At 46.3% G+C, this 9,089-nt stretch overlaps 1 pseudogene; it reads left to right on the top strand.

Annotated features, from left to right (window-relative positions):
- Positions 1-5,188: 5,188 nt before the first annotated feature.
- On the top strand, positions 5,189-7,637 carry LOC142436633 (ATM interactor pseudogene; annotated as a pseudogene).
- The last annotated feature ends 1,452 nt before the right edge of the window (positions 7,638-9,089 follow it).

Raw genomic sequence — 9,089 nt, 5'->3', positions numbered from 1 at the left:
GGAACTTTTTTTGTCTAGGACAGAAAGATGAATGCCTCTTTTCACAGGCATACAATTGAATGATTCCTCCCATACAGCTTGATGTTTTTCTTCTGGCTTTTATCGATGCGTTATTTTCTAGTGAGTTTAAAGCAGAAGAACAATTTTAGGGCAGAAGTAGAGTTGTTCCCACTTTTGTAAAACATGTGAAAATTGTAGATGCCCATTTAGTATCTGTTGGTTGGGATTGATTTTGCCTCTCAAATACGTTTTTAGGTATGGTGTTGTACCGATCACAAATGTCTACTAAATACATCAATGACCTAGGGCATCTAAAGGAGAAGCCTTAAAACACACACACACACACACACACACACACACACACATACACACACACAAACACACACACACATACACACACCCACACACACACACACATACACACACACACACACAAACACACACACACACAAACAAAAAACCCACTTTGATGGCTTTGTTACCAAAATTCACACCAAAACTTTTCATTAAAACATTACAAATTCACAAAGTAATACCTGAAGGACTGAGAGAAAATACCCACACACTGTTAGAAATAAGCTCTGTGGATCTTGTGAACAGACACAAGCCAAGTGAAGATCAATGAAGCACCTTAAAAATAGTGAAACCACGATTCAAAGAAACAAGGCATGATTCAATAATAAGTACTTATTCAATATGTCCTACCTAAAAAATGCTGCAGTAGCTATCTTGAGGTTACAAAACCCCAAACAGGGTAATTGAGGCTATAACTCTTTCCAGGAACAGACAACCTCCTCTTTCTCCTGTAGAGAGGCTGGTGGATTTGAACTATAGACTTGGTGACTAGCAGTCCAATACTCACCCACCAGAGCTCCTTACTATAGTGACTTGAGAGAGAGAGAGAGAAAATACTAGCTATTGGTGTAGATTTGACTTCAACACATAGCAGCTTCATGCCCATCAGTACAACTAGTCCCCATGAGGTGTTAAATGGCTGTTTTTTTAAAGAACATAGTCAGGCCTTTCTTCCTAGGTCTCCTCTGGGTGGACAGACAGGTATGTGAACTATACCACTTGAGACTCTGGTTAGTGGTCAGGAGGATGACACATACTATTAACGGAAACAGAGTAAATGATCGTGGCGCTTGACAAGTGAAATGGTATGATAAGGATGACTTCATCGAGAAGGTCATCTTTGCACTAAGATTGTTCACAGGCAAGGCATTAGCCATGCAGACGTAGGAAAAGAGCGTTTCGGGTGGATGGAATGATCCGGGCAAAGGCACTAAGGGTGAGAGCAGATGTGGCATGTAGCCAGGCAGCCAGAAAGCCAGTGTAGCTGAAGCAGATTAACCAAGGCGTAATACCAGGATGACATTCACGGTCACTGGGCCAATTCCCACTCACAGTAACAGCGGAGAGCTGCTCCTGTGGGCTCGCCAGCCTTAGACGTACGGATGGGAGGTGTCATCTCACATTGTGAGAAGAGACCAGACCCTGAACAAAGACATCCTGCTTGGTCAAGAAAAGGGTCAGGGAAGGAGAGGAAGGGCTTGAATGAGGTGGATTGCCCCCGTGGCTGCGATCATGCACTGGAGCGTAGGGGCCACTGTGGGGCTGGTGCAGGACTGGGACTGTTTCATTCTGTTGTCCATTGGGCCCCTATGAGTGTGAAGCAACTTGACAGCACCTACCAACATCAATACCAACACTGGGACATCGGGTCAGGAAAGTCACCAGGCCACACGGTGTAGGGTCTTAGCAATCACTGCATATTACAACTGAGTAAAATGAGGATCTAAGATGTGATTTTTATCTGAGAAGTGATACAATCTGAAAAACACCTTAGATGCTAGCTGCTTTGTTTAGAAAAAAAATGGCAGACCTGGGGAGATCAGTTAGGAATCTTCTGTGTCACATGTGAGCCAAGCCTTATTCGCTGCTGTCTCTACCGGCGGCCTGCAAGCTGCCTTGGGCCCGGCACATTTTGTCTACAATGTCCTTCCCAACATAAGCTATGCCGGGGGCTGAGTGTTCACTAAACATGCGTGGAACGAATGTGTGTGTGAGTTCAGTTGTCACAGATGATGACAAGCGTCCCCAAACATGAGGCTGTTGACACCACGGTGAAGTCCTTGGCTGCTAACCTAAATGTTAACGTTTCAAACCCACCCAGAAGCGCTGCAGGAAAGCGACCTGTCGACATGCTCCCACCCAGACCAGGGCCTTGAAAAACCTTATTTTGTCCAATGGGGTCTCTGTGAGTTAAAATCAACAGACAGCACCTACCAAAATGTGCAATGTAATGTTATGGACATGTAGAAGCAGGAAAATTGGTTTCAATTTGTAAGGTTTATAGCCAAGAAAACATTTTAATATGATTTGAAGGACTGGTGTGATGGTAACAACGGTAATTAAAATAATTAATACAAGCTACCAGTTATGACATAGGAGCCCTGGTGACCTAGTGAGGGCTTGCTGGCCTGCTAACCCCAAGGTTGGCACTTCAAGATGAAGCTTTCGGCTCCTGTAAAGAGTCAATCTCAGACACCCACAGGGGCAGGTCTCCCCTATCCTGCAGGGTCCATATGAGTCAGCATTGATCTCATTGCAGTGAGTTTGCTTTTGTTTTTGTTGTTACCACTTATTGAGGATAGACTGTATTCCAGATTGTGTGCTAAGGGCTCTGGAGCTAGCACTGATTGCCAAGGCATCAGAAAGGAATTCCCTGCGCAGACACAAAGGAAGCAAAGTTCAGAGATTGAATGGGAGGAGGCCTAGCGATTTCATTCTGTTGAAAATTTGATAAAACGTAAGGGGAAATAAAGTTGGAAAGGTAGGCTAAAGCTGGATTGTGGAAGACCTTAAATTTATGCATCATGCAAGTGAGTTAGATATTATTCAGACGTTGAAGTTTGTTTTTCAGCCGGGGAGTGATGGCTTTAGAGCTGAATTTGGGAAAGATTAATATAACTCTTAGATTACCTCTGGATCATTTAGCTAGAGAATGAAAGTAGTCGAGCAGTTGTTTCTAAGGTCAAAATTACAGTTTTATCATTTGGAAGCACTGACGTGGAAAACAGAAAAATGATACTCCCTAATATTTGTATGCACTTGTGCAGTTTGCGAAGCCCTGGCATATGCATTATCCTACTGGAACATTATAGCGATCTTGCTAGGTGGCATTGTTACCACATTTTACAAATTGAGATGATTTATGCAAAACGCAATCAGTGCATAGTCTGGGCTGGGGCAGATCCTCAAGAAGTGTTAGCTGAAGTGGAAAAATGAAGAAACACAGCCCCGGAAAGCCTAAGCATACTGCCCAAGGTCACTCATCTGAAAAGAGACGAGAGCGCCTAGACTTAGAGCCAGTTAGAGTTCAAGTCTGATTCTCTTCGCTCATGCCCAAGCCACCTCTTGTCCTCCACCATGGAGCTTCTGAAGTTCTTGAAAAATGGCAGGTGAAGAAATCAAACCAATGCTTTGTTAGAGAACCTAATATAAACTCCCATGAGGAAAAATACTATTTTCTAAAAAAAAAAAAAGTTATTTTAGGAAATTCTGATATAGCCATAGAGGAGGGTAAGTCAAAAAAGTATTGCTACAGTCATGGAAACTTTCATTAAATGAAAACATGAGAATGTGAAGCTATTATTTCTCGACATGGCCTCCCTCTAGACGGAAGTCCATCTGAAGGCACGGTTTTCATCTCTCGTACCCTTCTCTGAAGAGCTCTTTGCTTGTCTACTCCCACCATGTCCAAACAGCAGGGCGGGCATCCTCCGGGGCCTCGAATTGTGTTCCTTTTCTGTGTTCTCTGAGCTTGGGGAACAAGTAGACGTCTGAAGGAGCAAGTTCAGAGCTGTAGAGTGGATGAGGTCAGATTCTTCAGTGAAATTCTGGAGAGACAGCCTTTGCTACCGTGGAAAAAGAAGGTACATCGTCGTGACAGGGAAAGAACACGTTCCTTGCTGCAAATTTCCTGGCCTTTTTCTCCCGAAGGCAGTTTTCAATTTTCTTAAAACTTCCTCCGTAACAAATCCTCGTGATTGTCCTGCATCCTTGGAGTAGGTCATTCAAGGTGACTTCTTTAAAATCCCCCCAGTCACCCTAATCTGAGCTGATCTCGACCTTGATTTGAACAGATCAAGCCAGCTTCTGATTGGATCTTCTCCTCTGCATCCTATCAGTCAATGGGAGACTGCTTTCTGATCCAGATGCAGCCCATAAGATCATCCTTTTACACTTCAGTCTTGCTTGAAAGACTGACAGAAAGTTCAGTTCTTTGAAGCTGATCTTCACGCAACACGGTTGGCGCGCATCCATCCTAAAGATGCTGACGTTGACTAAAATTGACAGCGCCTCCCCATGTGCGACCTGGCATCCGCAGCGATTACATCACTGGTAGTTCTGCAACATTCTTCCATTCTTGCATAGACCGCAGCCAGTTTCTTTTTTCTTTCTTTCTTTTCTTTTAATCATTTTATTAGGGGCTCCTACAACTCTTATCACAATCCATACAGACATCAATTGTGTAAAGCACATTAGTACATTCATTGCCCTCATCATTCTCAAAACATCCGCTCTCCACCCAAGCCCCTGACATCAGCTCCTCATTTTCCCCCTCCCTCCCCACTCCCCTCTCCCTCACGAACCCTTGATAATTTATAAATTATTATTTTGTCATATCTTGCCCTCTCTGATGTCTCCTTTCACTCACTCCTCCGTTGTCTATCACACAGGGGGGAGGTTATATGTAGATCCTTGTAATCGGTTCCCTCGTTCAACCCTATCTCCCTTCACCCTCCCAGTATCGCCACTCTCACCACTGATCCTGAAGGGATCATCCGCCCTGGATTCCCTGTGTTTCCAGCTCCTATCTGTACCAGCGTACATCCTCTGGTCTAGCCAGATTCATAAGGTAGAATTAGGATCATGATAGTGGGGGAGGAGGAAGCATTCAAGAACTAGAGGAAAGTCGTATGTTTCATCGTTGCTACATTGCATCCTGATTGGTTCGTCTCCTCCCCGTGACCCTTCTGTAAGGGGATGCCAGGCTAGTTTCTTTTCTCATCGAGTTTGACAATTTTCCTTTTCTTGATTCATCTCTGAGGTCTTCCTGACCTTCCCTTAAAACACAAAGATCAGGGGCCTGCGCGCTCGGCCCCGGCGCCGTGCAGGAGCCATGGCGGCCTCTGAGGCGGCGTTGGCGGGTCCCACGGCTCTGGCTTCGTGCGTCCCGGCCGTCCCGGCGGCCGCGAGGGGAGCCGTCGCCGCCGCCTCGGGCCGGTGGGCGCCCCCGAGATGGCTGAGGGGCAGCCGTGCGCAGCCCGCGACGGCGAGGCAGCAGCCCACAGCGGCGGTGCCGCCGGCCCGGGAGCTGATCCAGCGGTCGGTGAGCGAGCTGTCCCGGGCGGTGCGGACCAACATCCTGTGCACCGTGCGCGGCTGCGGCAAGATCCTGCCCAACAGCCCGGCGCTCAACATGCACCTAGCCAAGAGCCACCGCCTGCAGGACGGCATCGTGAATCCAACAATAAGGAAAGATTTGAAAACTGTACCGAAATTCTACTGCTGTCCTATTGAAGGGTGCCCCAGAGGTCCCGACAGACCATTCTCTCAGTTTTCCCTCGTTAAACAGCACTTTATGAAGATGCATGCAGAGAAGAAGCACAAGTGTAGTAAGTGCAGCAACTGACATGGCACCGAGTGGGACCTGAGAAGGCACTCGGAGGACTGCGGCAAGACCTTCCAGTGCACCTGCGGCTGTCGCTACGCCAGCAGGATGGCACTGCAGTCACACAGCTACCGGACCGGCCACGAGATCCCTGCAGAGCACAGGGATCCACCCGGTAAGAAGAGGGAAATGGAAAACTCCCTGCACAGTCAGATGTTGCCTGGCAAGACTATGGACTCATTGGTCAGTAAGGCAGCCCCTGGGCTGGACACTCAGGAACTAGAAACTTCAGAAACTAAGCGAGCGGCTTCTTTTGAAGACTCTTGTACTTCTGGCAGAAAACAGGCTCTCACAACACCCCCAAGATACCCTCAGAAGTTGCTTCTCCTGAAGCCCAAAGTGGCCCTGGTCAAACTGCCCGTCATGCATTTCTCTCCTGTGCCCGTCTTCGTGCCTACGGCTGAGCCCGCAGCCCAGTCCGTGGTGGTGGGCGTCGAGCATTCGAGCTCCGCCCTGGGCGCCGTGCACTTGCTTCCTCTGTCGATAGGAACCCTGGTCCTCGGCCTAGATTCTGAGGCATGCGCTCTCAAGGACGGCTTGCCTTTTTCAAAAGTTGTGAACCCTGTTGCTGTTGAGCCTGTCAGTACAGGTGTCCAAGTGAACTTGGGTAAAAGTCCATCTAACACGTTACAAGAACTCGAGACCCGGGTCAAAAGAGCAGCATTTCTTCAATCAACATCCAGACAGATCTGTCTGATGCCTCACAAAGCCTTCCTGCCGCCCAGTGGGCACCCCCGGACTCTGCTGTCTCCTCTTGCTCTCAAACAGACTTGACGTTCGGCTCTCAGGTGTCATTGCCCATCAGTGTTCAGACGCAGACATTCCTGCCCAGCTCCATGCTAATGTCATCGATAGCCGCGCAGACCGATGCCTTTATAGATGCATGCTTCCAGTCGGGGGGCATCTCCAGGGAAACCCAGACCGGCGGGTTGCCGAGTTCTGCAGACGGCTGTGCCCAGATTGACCAAGCTGTCATGTGCGGAGACATTTTCGAGTGTCCACTCATCGTACAGTGTTTCCACAGACAGCGTGATAAGTACCAGTTTAGTTGCTCACAGTTTGTTACCTCAAAATGACCCAAAGACGCTCAACCAAGACCTGGAGAAATCCGCGTCCGTGATCAGCTTCTGGTGCACAGAGCAGTCTGCTTCCTTCACAGAACATGAGGGACAATCAGACCCAAACCATAGACCTGCTGAGCGACCTCGAAAACATCCTGTCAAGTAACCTGCCTGCCCAGACATTGGATAACTGAAGTCTCTTATCCGACACGAACACTGGGCCTGACGCACACCTCCCGTCCGGCCCAACCCAGAATCCAGGAATCGATTTTGACATTGAAGAGTTTTTCTCGGTCTCAAATATCCAAACGCAAACGGAAGAGAGCCAACTGGGCAGCATGAACCCGGAGCCAGTTTTGGAATCCCTGGATATCGAGACACAAACGGACTTCTTACTTGCCGATACCTCCGCTCAGCCCTTCAGCTGTAGGGAGAATCCGAACTTCTTAGGCCTTGAGATGTTCGACACACAGGCGCAAACAGACTTAAACTTCTTCTTAGACAGTCATCCCCACCTGCCCCTGGGAAGCATCCTGAAGCACTCCAGCTTCTCCATGAGTACCGATTCGTCGGACACAGAAACCCAGGTGGAAGGCATCTCCCCTGCTAAGAACCCAGCTGCCCTGGAAGGCAAGGAACAGCTGAATAGCCCAGAAACGCAGACCACGTGCTCCGGCTTTGAAGCCCTGGGGAGTTTGTTCTTCACCAGCAACGAAACGCAGACGGCCACGGATGACTTCCTTCTAGCCGATCTGGCCTGGAACACGATGGAGTCGCACTTCAGTTCTGTAGAGACCCAGACGTGCGCGGAACTACACGCTGTCCCCAACTTCTAAGAGGGGAGCCCCCTCTGGGGTTTAGAGAAAGCAGACGATAACATGAACAGTCAGAGGTAGTTGGTGACGATGTTGTTGCATTGATCCCTGGCGGTTCTTTGCCTTTTGTACTTGTAAAGATGGGTTTGTGTACAAATGTGAGTGTATTATAAAGATGCCGATTGAAACAAAAAAACAAAAAAAACCCCACAAAGATCTATTGGTGTATGTGGGCTAGCATTCCTATGAATTTATTGAGAAAGTTCAATGATTTTGGAAGATGCTCACTTGAGTTTTGTTAGCAATTTGAAATTAGCCTTGACCTTAAAATTGTTTCACATTCCTGTGGCACAAAAACGATTCTTTTTTTTTTTTTTTGAGGTACTTTACTGAGATTAAGACAAGTGTGTTGCTGAGAGAACTTGTCTGCAGCCATCCACAGATTGCAGGGATGTGCCTGAATACGTTGTGTTTGGAATAAGCCCAAGCATGTGTGAACTGGAACAGTAAGACAGATGTATGTGTGTGTGTGTGTGTGTGTGTGTATAGGGCTTCAAAAGTTTGTGAAAAGATGCTATTATTTTTCAATGCCATTTTTCCCATGATCTTTCTGAAGTACTTTCATATGTAAGCAATATAATTCTTTATATATATTATATTATATTGGATTCATATATATGTATGAATAGATGTGTATATAAATACACACAATTCACAAGCAATATGCATATAGTTTGTGATTATATGTGTGTATGTAGACTTGGTTTTACCTAAGCATTATAACATTAACACATTATTCACCTTGAGTACTTCAATCGTATGATGGAAATAGGATGCTTTATTTCTTTACTAGGGTCCTTGTAGGGAGCACTGATAGCATAGTGGTTGAATGTTGGGCTGCTAGCCCCAAGGTCAGAAGTTCAAAACCACCAGTCACTCCTCCAGAGAAAGATAAGACTTTCTACTCTCATAAAGAGGTACAGTCTTGGGCAGTTCTACCCTGTCCTATGGGGTCCCTGTGAGTCAGAATTGACTCAATGACAGTGAGCTTGGAGATTGAGGGTCCTAGTAGTCATGCATCATGTGTATAGTATTTTTGTGAGTTAGAAACTAAAGATTGATTTTATACTATTTGTGTGTGTGACATAAAACTCATTGAATGAAATATTGTTAGACTTAATATAACAAAAAAGAAGCAAAGCATTTTACTTTATTCGCTAGTAAAGAAGTCTGACATAGCATTATTGAGAAGCACTTTGCTGACACGACACAATTTAGGATCAAGTCTCGCCAATGAGATCTGTCCTGAAACATTGGCTGCTTAGAAGGATGTCAGAAAAACAGTCTGATAAAAAGAAATCATAATAATGTAGCTAAAGAAAAGGAGTTGCATAACCAAATGAAAATGTATTTGATTTTTTTCTCTACAGGTAAAGCTGCGTATAGATTTAATATCTACTTTTTAAAGAGAAA

This window comes from Tenrec ecaudatus, chromosome 1 (assembly GCF_050624435.1).
Source record: "Tenrec ecaudatus isolate mTenEca1 chromosome 1, mTenEca1.hap1, whole genome shotgun sequence".
NCBI classification, from domain to species: domain Eukaryota; kingdom Metazoa; phylum Chordata; class Mammalia; order Afrosoricida; family Tenrecidae; genus Tenrec; species Tenrec ecaudatus.
The sequence above is the reverse complement of the archived record's forward strand: the minus strand, read 5'-3'. Positions and strand labels throughout refer to the sequence as shown.